Source organism: Lissotriton vulgaris, chromosome 3_1, assembly GCF_964263255.1.
Source record: "Lissotriton vulgaris chromosome 3_1, aLisVul1.2, whole genome shotgun sequence".
NCBI classification, from domain to species: Eukaryota; Metazoa; Chordata; class Amphibia; order Caudata; family Salamandridae; genus Lissotriton; species Lissotriton vulgaris.
The window spans coordinates 1832871824-1832884823 of record NC_141689.1 but is presented as its reverse complement, the minus strand read 5'-3'; positions in this window follow the sequence as shown (position 1 = coordinate 1832884823).

The following is a 13000-nucleotide window of genomic DNA, read 5'->3' as shown; positions in this document are numbered from 1 at the left end:
AGTCGAAAGCTGAGGACAGGTCCATGAAGGTGAGGTGGATGGTACCCCTTTGAGCAACAGTGTACTTACTTAATATTAAAAAGAGGTTGAGGCACTGAGTTATTGTTGAGCGGCCACTGCAGAAATCATACTGGGAGATGGACATGATGTTGTTTTCCATCGCCCAGTCTGAGAGTCTCTGCAGTAGAATTCTTCCCACTATTTTAACCATAGAGTCTATTAATAAAATAGGTCTATAACAATGTGGACTACTTTTGTCCCCCTTCTTGAAAACCGTGACAATCGTAGAGACCCCCCATGATTGTGGACAGCCATTTTTCGCAGCAGCATTAAAACAGACTCTAATATTGGAGCCCAAAAATTTGGCTCAGACTTAAATAAGTTGGAGGAATCCCGTCGGGACCGGGAGCTTTCCTGGCTGTTAGTCCTACAATACCCTCAGTAACTTCCCCTCTGTCAAAAATAATTATTTCACCATTATTGCAAGGGGCAGGGTTGAATGTTTCAACCATTGAGCAGCAATATAGTTGCTTAAAGTGTGCTTCCCACTCGTCCTTTGGTATATAGGATTTCAGACCATTACCTGGCTCCTGGACCAAGAAAGGTTTCTTCATTACCGCCCAGAATCTGGAACTGCACCGCAAGGTAGTGGGATCAAGGATCTCACTCCATGCCACTTCTCTTAGGGATTCCTTATGTTCAGCAATGGTAGATTTATATTCTTTCCAACACAGCTGAACTGTCTCCTTTATTCTTGGTTTAGCTACCAGTGCCAGCCTTAGATTTCTTGCTGCTTTAGAGCAATCGTGGGTAAACCATTTCGGTCCCACGTTCTCTAAATTCATTGCTGGCGCCGCCAGCAACTGGAAGACCTTGACCAATAGACTTTGGAAAGCACTGAGGACCTTACACGGCTGCAACCCTTCCTGAGTGTAAACCGTAATTTCATCTGCACAAATAGTTTTAATGTCTTTGTTCCACAGAGCTGGGCTGATCTTAGACCATCTTAATCGACGTCTCCCATCAGTTGTGCTCACCCTACCAGTGATATGATTCAGTCCTTCTTTAGCTATCCATGGACCCATCAGGTGAACTGTGAGCAGGTTATGATCACTAAATTCACTTTCTTCGATAGTGAAAGAATCCACAAAGGACTGCATAGGGGTTATAAGTAATACATGATCAATAAAAGTTCCCCTCCCATGTCCCTTAAACATTGGGGTCTCAAAACACTTGGTAGGATCCAATAATGCCATTGACAACGTCAAATCCAGATAATTCAATAGATCATTAAAGAGTTCCCCCTCTATTGTGTGTTCCAAATACAAACCCTCGGATCGTGCACAATGCAGATCCGAAATACTTTTCAAAAGGGGGTCATAACAAGGGTGAACATTAAAATCACCCATGATCATGAGATTGTGGAGGCAAACCTTCATAGAAATACTGATAAAGACATTCAATGCAGATATTTGACTCGAGACAGAGCATGGATTGACAGCATTTTAAAAGTTGACCAAGCAGGCCGTACAATTTTCTCCAGTTAAAATGAAACCAATGATTCCAGAATTGCTTGTTAAGACTCTACGTACTTTACAAAATAGTGCAATAAAGATGAATGTGACCATTCCCCCCTTAGGTCTTCCCCTAGTTGTTGCTATTGAATGGACATAAAATGCCTTATACCCTTCAAGGCAATTGTCACATTCGACTGACCAAGACTCCTGCAAACAGATAATCTGATACTGCTTAATATACCTAATCCAATTGCAGTCCTCCATTTTAGCACCCAATCCCGCAATGTTCCATGAGATTACATTATTTTGACTCATTTTTACCCGTGTGGTCTCCGTACATCCCACTTCAGCCAATCTCTCCTTTCCCTGTCTCTCGGGTTCCTCATGTCAATCGCACGCTTCCAGACCCGAGAGTAAATCAAATCTATTCTGCATTACAACATTGAACGCCTTCTTACAGTAGTTATCAACATTATACAGATATGTCACTTCAGGTTCGGAGGCTGAATAGGAATAAATGGTCTAATTTTCCTAGGATTAGGAGGGGCTTTGATTAAATGAGAGTAGAAATAACCGAGTGGGCGTACACATACACTGTTCACATTGTAAACTAAGGAGGCCGCTCTTAGTAAGACTGGAGCAACGTGTTGGGGATGCTTGAAATTAACAATAATACAGTCCCCACTGACTGTCTTTCTAGATGGGCCAATCCAGTTCCCCCTTCTCGTTGACAATATTTGATCTGAGTATGTGATTGGAAAACCGCATCTATTATACAACCATGATACTGTTTTATTTTTTAATTAATCATGGGATTCCTCATAGGGTTGAGCAGAGTGACAATTAGTGGGCGGGACATTTGTTAGTGCAACCACATAAGGTGCACAGTCAGGTGGAAGATTAATGTAGCGACATTTCTTTACTTGTCTAGTATCCGGGTTACCCTCTGGATCTACTGTAGCCTGTTTATTCTGGCCGATTGGTGGTGTGAAATCAGGTGAGGCAATTTCAATTACAGTTGTTTGCTGACTAGTTTGCTGTGAGTTCACTCTAACAGTTTCCTGCCCCTCTCCATCAAAGCCCTTGTCCTTGTCCACAGCCTTAGATCTTTCGGCTGAGGCCAAGTGTTTTGCTATCAGTCCACCTAATCTATTAACTTCAAAGGGCCACAGTATCCAATTTAGATGTCAAGGGTTTCAACACCTCTTCTATCTTTGCTTCTATCTTAGCTTCTATAGTACGAATCAATAGGGCAAATTGCTCCGCGTTTATATTTGTACCCGCTACATTTTTATCTTCATGTAAATCAGTTCCAATAGCAGAGCCGTTTGGAACTAATTGCACTGTTTCTACTCTTTTTTTACTGTACTTCCGCCACGTTTGATTTGTATCTTTCTACAGGTCCTCACTGGTCTGAGGCAGGCGGTGGTTGTTCTATTTCCTCATTAGATATAACAGGTATGTCAGGTAAATCCTCATTCAACTCGGCATGCACCTGCACTTCAGCCGTTATGACAGCCCTATCACACACAACAGGAATATCCACCACAGCTAGATCCACCAGTGGGGTAGGCATAGCTTCATGTAAATCAGGATTGGTCCCTCAGCCTAGCGAGGCCCTACGATCATTATTAATTTGATTCACCATTTTTCCCAGATAATTGTCCATGATGCCCAACCCAGATGCAGTTTTATGAGTTTTGGATTTAGACATCGTCCAAACTTGCTATTGTACTTAGGTACCAGATGGAATAACAGGATAAACTTCAAAAGCACTTTATCCAGGTAACAAAGTTAAAACTCTCACTTGAGTATATAGGTCCTTTGATACAGGGCCAAGATCCTTGCCCCAGCCCAGCCTCTTCCGGCCTTTGAGGGCCACAGAGGGCATGCCCTTTGCCCGGGCTTTGCTCGGCGTTCAGCTCGCGTCCCGCGAGGCGGGGCTGACGCTGGTCTTATGCGCCTCCTGGCATGGTTGTTTGCTGTTCGGGCTGCTAGGGCTTCTGGGGGTTGGAGTCCCCTGGCCCACTCTCCGCTCGGCGGCCGCGCTCCAGAGATAGGGGAGGAGCCAGGCGGCGGGAGGCGGGAGGTAGGCGGACAGCTGGCAAGATGCTCCACAAATGCAGGCAGCGGACAGGCTCTCACCCCACAAGGCAACAGATAGCTTTTGGCCGGGTCCCCCTCTCAGCAGGGGCTGACACTGGTCTTATGCGCCTTCTGGCGTGGTCGTTTGCTGTTCGGGCCACTAGGGCTTCTGGGGGTTGGAGTCCCCTGGCCCGCTCTCCGCTCGGCGGCTGCGCTCCGGAGATAGGAGAGGAGCGAGGCGGCGGGAGGCAGTAGGCAGGTGGACAGCTGGTAAGATGCTCCGCAAATGCAGGCAGCTGAAAGGCTCTCACCCCACAAAAAACAGATAGCTTTTGGCTGGGTCCCCACAGCAGTTTCCGCTGGCTGTTGCACCGCCTCCGCCCCAGGAGTGCCCACCTCCGCGCTGGCCCCGGCACCGGTGGATGGTTGTGCCGATGTTCCACCTAGGAAATACATTTCAGATTCTTAGATGCCATATACACCACTCCCTAGTATTTTGTCTAGGAATGAAAAAATGTCACTACGACTACACAAACAAATTTAATAATTTATGACTGTCTAGTCAAAACAAAAAATTGCACTTTTTTCAGGGAAGGGTGTTGTCTTGCTACACTTTTTGGCACAACTGATGATGCTTTTTAACACGCACCATTTTTCTCATAACAGACAGAAGCTTCCCTTTTAATAACAAGAGCAAGATCAGATCATTATCACTAGGACGGAGTCAGCAATGATTCAGCACCACAAAGAAGATTTGAAGTTCCAACCAGGTGAGGGCTCGCCCACAATTAATGTGTGAAATCACTAAGCACTTTTCCATTTTCAATCCATCGTTTATGCTGTATGATGAACTTGATTTTAATAAATGTTTTTACTTTTAATAAAGCTTTAAAACTTACATAGACTCTGTGGTTTTTAGTCATGAGTGAGTGAGCAAAAGGGTTTGCAATTTGCAAGCATGAGTCCGTGGCTCTGACAGTTCTGGGCTCTGACTCCGTAGTCTTATGTCCTGGGTTGGATAATCATCATTGGGGATCAATCATCGATGAATTAGGGATCTAAATTAATCTGTCCCACTAGCTAGTCAGTAAGGAGATTGGGGGTTTAAATTCTGTTATGACTGAGGTATGTGGAAAGTCTAACTGCGCCTATTATAATTGATAAACAATGCACTTTTTAGTGTCCATAGTTCTGTTTGTGCAGAATTGTCCCTGCAACAATAGTAGTATGGATTGTCCTCCTCTCCAATCAAATAATAAACTAGTATCTTATTCTTTCTTGGTGGTCATTGACATTCTATTGTTGGGAATTGTCAAAGCATAAACATTTAGAAGACTTCAAAAGACATTATGGACAACCCAGAGGACTGCACTCAGTGCATAGAGCAATTCCTGAATAGAATGGGAGTTTTGTTTAACACCTTTTGCTAACTGTGCAAGCTTAGTTAGCTACACAGACAGACTAATAATAATAATCTAGTAGTACCACAGGGAGTCATAGTAGAGGCAGGATAAGAATTTAGAAATAGTCTACAAGAATATCAAAGACGATTTAGAAAAAATCGAATGAGGAACGTTAGTAAAAAATAGGTACTCTAAAAGATAGGGAAGTATAATTATTAATATTAACATGAAAAATTACTGGGGCCAGCAGAGGAGACCTCGCCGGACCGATCCCGGCCTTCCTGTTCCTCCTTCACCGGCGCCGCTACCTCCTCCTCTGTCCTCTTCCCCCTGGGGGAAGCTGATGTACAACATGAAAGAAAGACCCAAACATGGATGATTGTTGTCAACCAAATCAAACATTTCAAAAGAACAATAACAAATTATTTCGGGGAAATAGACAAAAATTGCACTACATTTATTGACCTATCTGATGTGGTCGGTCTACTAGGATATTAGTATTGCTGGATTCGCGGACCGTCGACTTGGATAGTTATATAACTCACTAAACCAACTACAAAAAGGTCTGACTAGGACTGGCAGGCAGCACTCCGCAGCACGCGAAGTGACAGACAAAGTCCATCGTGATTGCAGACCAGTGAGAACACTAAAAAGTAAGTTTCCTACTACATAACCAGTCATTAAAATACTCAAACTATCAATCCACCACCACTATCTCTTCTTAGTGGCAGGTGTACAAAGGAAGGACTGGACTTGAGTCTCTAGGGCCAGATTTACAAGTCCCTTGCGGCTCTTTTGCTCCGTCGTTGCGTGACTTTTGTGACGCAGCGGCAGCACAAAAGAGGCGCCATGGTGCGGGGTATATTAACATATTGTAAAGCTCTGCGCCATCAGGGGGCGTTCCGGCACAAGGGAGTGCGTTCCTGCGTAGGAACGCATCCTAAAAGTGGCTGAGTGAAATCTACGAGATTTCACTCAGTCACTTTTAGGCCAATACTGCGTCACTCAAAACCAGGCACCTGCTTGAAGCAGACGTACGGCTTGACGCAGCATTGGGGAGATAGGGCACCCCCGAGCATTGCTGGAGCTGCGTAGTGGTTGCGACGCAACTCCAGCAATGCTCTGCCTTTAGGGCACAGATGCGTGATGCTTCTGTGTCGTTTTTGCCCCATGGTGCGCCGCATTGTAAATGTGGCGCACCATGGGTGTTGGAGGTGTGGCACACAATTACTGGTGCATCCCTGCTAATTTGCAGGGATGCCCCAGTAATTATAAATCTGCCCCTTAGTGTCCAGCATTACGAAGTTCTGTAAAGTACACTCATACATGGAGGAGAAGTGTGGCTCAATGGTTAGAGCAGGCAAACCTTGATGCAGAGCTCCGGCCAGGAACCAGGGTTCGATTCCCGCCTCGGTGGGTCTTGGGCACATAAATTCCTCTGACCGGATATTCTCGCCTCAGTGCCTATTCTAACCATGGGTCCCACGCTGCAACTCTGGGCAATAGCTTGCTTAGTCTCCACAGCGGCCCCCACAGCGCCGGGGATGCCTGGTTTCACCATGGGGGTGCCCAGGAGTGGACACTTCCCACAGAAAACCAGGAAGGGTTCCCTTGCGGTATTCGTACAAGCGCCGGGAGACCCACTGTGGGTAGCTCGGACCACCGGTGCATGGCCTGGTGGTAGGTGCGCCGGACCCAAGAGTGTTTATACATGGCCAGGCACACCTTCTCCCACAGCTTCCGATGCTCCTGGAGCCCGTACCCGCTAGTGATCCTGCCGCCTGCCGCAGTGGTCTTGGGGAGGCAGCACTGCACATAATAAACCAGCGCGGCCACCTCCTCCGCACTGAAGATCTCCCCGGCTGTGACTTGCTCCCCCACAATCGCCCGCATGGGAGCCGGGTACGGGGTGCAGGACCCTTCCCCTACTCCTTCCCGGCTCCCTTTGCCATGGTCCTGGACAGGAATGGAAATATTAAATAGGAAAGAGATTAGGGAAAAAGTAAATGAAAGAAGAGGCAAAAAAAGTAGTTTTGAAGTAACCAAAAGTAGAAGAAAACACAAAATATAGATTTAGAAAAATAGAGGGATAGATAATGAGTAAAAAAATAAAAAAAAACTTCAAACAAACAAGGGATGGCAAAGATAGCAGCTGGATAGGAAAAGCATGCCCAGAACCATAGCTATGAGTGAAAAACAAGATGGCCGCACCCATTGAGGACCGTGTGGGTAAGTTTGCGCGATATTTTCCCCACGAGTATGCAAAAACACACGCAAACTCAACACGAGATTGCCAATAGCACCCGTAAACGGAAATACGCAATGCGCACAAGATGGCTGCGCCCATGTATGACTGCATGGGTAACTTTGCGGTCGGTGCTCTGCAAGCAGCCCACGAATACGCAAAAAACCCCGCGAACATGCAAAGAAAAATCCGCAAATTTGCACGAATTTGTGAATTTTGCAGATCGCAAATTCGCTTTTGCACGAATTCGCGGACTGCAAATTCGCAAATTTCACCCATACTTAGTGTCAACAAGTGTGTGTAAATGTTTTGAAGCTAGCAGGTCAGCATGTACTGAATGTAGAATTTGTGCGTGTTCAGGTGTGCAATGTGAACTTGAAAATTCTGGAGGAACCAAGTGCTAGAATGGAAAGGGGCGACCACTCGGTCCCCCCGAACGTATGGTTGGGTGCCCCGATCCCCCGGGGAAACCATTTTGGGCGGGGGGCGTGGCTCGGCTGGTATGCCCAAAGTGGCGTAGCCGGGGCGCGCCCTTTCCCGCCCAGGAGGGGTTGTCCTAGACACCCGCACGGAAGACCACACCCAGTAGGCGTACCGGAGGAGGGTCCCCGCCCTCCCGCAGACGGATAAAAGAGCGGGAATCCGAAGAAGCGTCCTCTTGTTCCTGTGCTCTGAAGGCTGCACCAACTCGTTGCTCGTGAGCTCTCGACGGAACAAGCGCCAATTTTGAGAACTTGTAATCTTGTTTTTTCTCTTTCAGTTATGTAAGTACGAAGGACCTGGGACCTCGTTAACCGACTGGAGCGGAGTAAACAAAGCTATGGCCGGCAAGAAAGCAGGAAGGATCTCCGAGTTGGAGAAGGTACTGCGCACCTTGTCGAATCGGATGGCGATCATGGACCGAAAATTCGGTAAAGTTCACTTGATCGGTCGAGGTTTGGCCGAAGTTAAAAAACAGTTAGCAGCTCAGAACAGCTCAGGCCGTCCTAAGAAGACAATAGGCCCGGCCTTGCCCGGAATCGTCCCTGAGGGTAGGGGGAAGCGTATTAAGAAGAGGGCGGTCTCCGGGGAGGATCCGGTTCCGGAGGTGCCCCCAGTCGCCCCCATCACACCAGCAGACACAGATATAGGTTTACCAATCCCGGTTGTAATTACCCCTGTTAATGATGAGGAGATGCCCCCGGAACTGGCCATCCAGTTAGCGGCAGTGTTACCCTGGCTCAAGAAGAAAGCGGGGGGGGTAGTGGCCGAGGGGGACCCGGCCGAGGAGGCTAGACTAATAGTCGAGCAGTTACGGCAGTCGAGAGAAGCCTTGACGGCGAATGTTCCTCTTGTTCCCCCACAGGTGGCGCCAGGAGTACCAATGGTTAGCCGGGAAAAAGCGGCGGACACGACGGTAGAACCCGGTAAGCACACATTGCCAATGGCAGGGGAAGGTTCGTTACCTTCAAGGCGCGAAAGGGTGGCCCAGCACATCCATGCGGCCACAAAGGAATTGATATGGGGGGAAAAATATGTGAATATGTTTTCATTGTTGACTGACCATCGCGAGATGGAATATGCTAAATCCCAGAAAGATTTATGGCACCCCAGTGTATGGTGGGCCAAGATGGCGGGATTTAGGGTCGATGAGACCGTAGCGAATTGGGTGAAGGCCTTTTCGATATTTACGGCAGTCATGGGTGAACGAAAGCCGGAAGTGATGACCGAGTTGTCCTGTTACCAGAATAGGATTATGGATTTTTATACTATGTATGAGGGGGACGAGTGGAAAGGATATGACATGAAATTCCGAAAAGCAAAAGAGTTTGATACATCTTTGACCTGGGACTGCCTCGACTCGGTGTCATGGCACAAGCAGCTCTTGCCTGGTGCGGCGGGTTTGTCCTTGCCGGGCGGGAGCGGGTCGGGGTCAGTTCGCCAGAAGCCTGCGGTGCCCTTTCGAGCAGGCGCCGGTGGGGAATTTCAACCCAAGACCGGCGGAAATGGCGGCAAGCGGGGGGTTTGTTGGGGCTTCAATAGAGGCAACTGTAGCAGGCCCCAGGGAACATGTAGGTTCAGGCATGCGTGTGCGAGCTGTGGGAACTGCTCACACCCGGAGAGTAGCTGTAGATCTAAGAACAGCGGAACGGGAGGACAAGGAGGGTCTAAGCAAGAATGAGGTGATGCTTGGGAACCGATTGCCTACACCTGTTGATATCATGGCTCTGACTCCTTGGTTGAACAAATACCCTGATCATGTATCCGCCGGGGTGTTGAGGAATGGATTCCTATATGGCTTCAACATCCCGGCGGGGGATTTTCGGGAGGACTCCTTTTGTAAAAATCAGTTATCTGTCCAACAGAACCCAAGCGTAGTAGCAAAGAAAATTTCCAAAGAAGTCGGCTTGGGGCGGGTGGCGGGTGGCGGGGCCTTTTCATTGCCCGCCGATGGCGGATTTTGTGTGTTCCCCGCTAGGGGTGGTTCCAAAGAAAGACCCAGGGGAGTTTAGACTGATTCACAACTTGTCTGCCCCAAGAGGTTCCTCGGTGAACGAAGCCATTGTCCCGGATATTTGTTCGGTGCTGTACGCATCGTTCGACGATGCCGTTGCCATATTAAATCACCTAGGCCCGGAGCGCTGATTGCGAAATCGGACATCGAATCGGCATTCAGGTTGCTCCCGGTACACCCGCGAGACCAGCGCTTGCTAGGTTTTGCGTTTCAAGGGAGTTATTACATGGATAAATGCATGCCTATGGGTTGCTCCATTTCTTGTGCGTATTTTGAAATGTTCAGCTGTTTTTTAGAGTGGGCATTCACCGAGGCCATGGCGCATAGGCACGTTATGCACTATCTAGATGACTTCCTGTTCTTGGGAGCGGCCGGCACTGCGAAAAGTGCGCAGGCGCTGCAGGACTTCTGCATCCTCATGCGGGAGTTCGGCGTCCCATGGCATCAGGTAAGACGGTTGGACCATCTACTTCACTGGAGTTTCTGGGAATTGAGCTCGATTCTGTGGAAGGATGTTTCCGTTTACCAATGGAAAAAGTGGCCAAGTTTAGGGCTTCCTTGACGCAATGCCTGGGCAAGGAGAAAGTGACCCTGCACCAGTTATAACAAACAGTGGGTCAGCTTAACTTTGCCTTAAGGGTCATACCAATGGCCCGCCCCTTCTCACGCTCCATTGCACAAGCTATGGTTAGCCTCAGGGAGGGACACCACCGTACGAGACTGTCGGCAGAGGTTCGCCAGGACATGCGCATTTGGTTGGCATTTCTGGCAGACTTCAACGGTCGAGTTGTGTGGAACAAACCACCAGCATCTTCGGATGAACTAGGTTTGTGGACCGACTCAGCTGGGATAAAAGAGCGGGAATCCGAAGAAGCGTCCTCTTGTTCCTGTGCTCTGAAGGCTGCACCAACTCGTTGCTCGTGAGCCCTCGACGGAACTAGCGGCAATTTTGACCCACCCACCAGCCCCTATGGCAATGTTTGTTTAAATAAAGTTTGATTAGAAAGAAGTGTATAGGCCTTTTTTCCTTTGTAGAGAAGTAAGGGAATGTTCATTTAATGATGTTGCTTCTGCTGTTAGGACAATTTTTTCCCTTTGTAGAAAGGTTAAGTTGATGACTCATCAAGGCTATGTCAGAATTTTCTTCCCTTAGTAGATATAACAACTGTCGTATTTATTTTTTGGTCGGGCGGTAAGGTCATGATCGGTGAGCAGTAATTTCAAGGTCCCTAGAGGGGGGCGCCACCCAGAATGGATGGGAGCGCCCGGGGGGAGGCGGCCATTGGCCCCTTCCACGGGGAGGCGGCACCCACTAAGGATGGGTCGCCTAGGGGGAGACGGCCATAGGCCCCTCCTACGAATTTCCCGGGGGCCGGATATCCGCGACGGCGGAAGAGAGTGTGGGGATGGGGGGGAGTCCTCGCTGTCCTTCCTACAGATACCTCACACGGGAACTTGACGACCTTTAAGATGGCGTCGAGTGAAAGGGGGCCCCCACGACAAGGGAAGTTACAGTTGGCAATGAGGGTAAAGTCCTCTGCGCATGCGCCACTCACACCGTGAGGGCGGGATTTTGGTAGTAGGGATCTGACACCGGTTAAGACCTTGCCGTTGGCCCTTAATGCTAGGATGTACAATTTTAATTTAGAATGTATGCATTTTCAGGATGATAGACTCGGCTAGGAAACCTTTGTATTAGAGATCTGTTAAGGTTAGCCAAAGAACATGTCTTCATCAAAATGTAATAAAAGTAAAATTGTACATAATTCATGAAACTTTTATTTAATGTTTTAAATTTTGCTTCATATTTTAATAAATACGGCCGGGGGGGTAACTCCCCCCGCCTTCCAAAAGTTCAACCTGTGTCTGTCTTCTCCCATTGGGAAATGGTGTTGGGAGGGGGTGGCGGGCATCCCGGCCATATGGCTTCACCCATTCTACATAATATGGAATGTAAGTTCTGCCAAAATTTAGTAAACCCAAAATTGATTGGAGTTTTTTCAATGTGTTTGGTGGTTGTGGAATCGCATACTTCTGCCTTCACTTGACAACTCGTATCCCAAGAACAGAACAATGACAAATTAAATTTGTAACTCATGTGAGCACATCTCAAAACCATGCAATCTGCTTTAGCCAAGTGAGTTGAAAGGTCACCCTCCATCAAGTATATATCATCGACATAGGACAATACCTGGTTGTTGAAATCTTGTAAAAGTTCTCTCACCCAGGCTGAAAACAGCCTGGGGCTATTCTTATACCCATGGGGCAATTGACAGAACTGCTTTCAAGAACCTAGGGCACTAAATGTGGTCAAGTACCTGTTTTCAGGTTCTACATTTCGGCCGAAAAATCCCTTCAAGGTGTCCAATGTGGTTTTAATTTTCTTTCACACTATATTGTTCATTAGTGCCGTGCTGTGCACATTTTTGTACAGCAAATGTGCATGTAGTGATGTTCAGGTTTCTGTAGTCTAATACTAAACATGGTTTCATGGTCTGGTGCCTGGTCTGGTTTCATTAATGGACACAAGGGATTGTTCATAGGGAAGGTGCAATGTTCTGTTACACCTTGGTACTCAGGTTGTAAGAGTATCTCTTTAACTTGTTTTTGTGCCTCATGTTTAATGGGATATTGTCTTTGTGGTTGTGGGGTATGATGAGATAAGGGGATCCATCAACCAAACCTACAGGGTTGCGATATATAGTGCCAGATCTTGCGCTAAGGCCTACTCCTTGGAGTATGAATGTTTAATTGCATCTGGAAAGAGGTCGGAAAAGGCATGTAAAATTACATTTTACCCTTTAGGGCACTCCTGAACAAACTCCAGTGGCCAATCTTTTTCAGACAAGAGAATGTCATGGCCACATAACAAGTTCTCCCAAAAGAGAACATTTATGAAACGTGGTATATGCCCATCCATCTGGAGTTGCAATTCATATAATTGAATAGAGACATTCAGTCTCCTGTCCAGTGTTTCCACCTGGATGTAGTCACTCATTGCTACTGCCACCAGACACTTCATGAGTTTCAGGCAAACTATTGTTACTTTTGTCATGCTGTCCAGCATGGTCAGAGCCCACTCCCCTTCAGAAACAGTGTCTCCTCAATATCCGTGGCATGCTTTACTTTAATGTCAGGTACCTTCTTCTTTTTAAATTGAGTCTTGGACTGTTTAGGTTGGCTTTTCTTTTTTAATTATATAGTCAGAAGAGTGTTGTGAGACCTTCTGTTTTATGTCCTCCTCAGGTCTGTACTA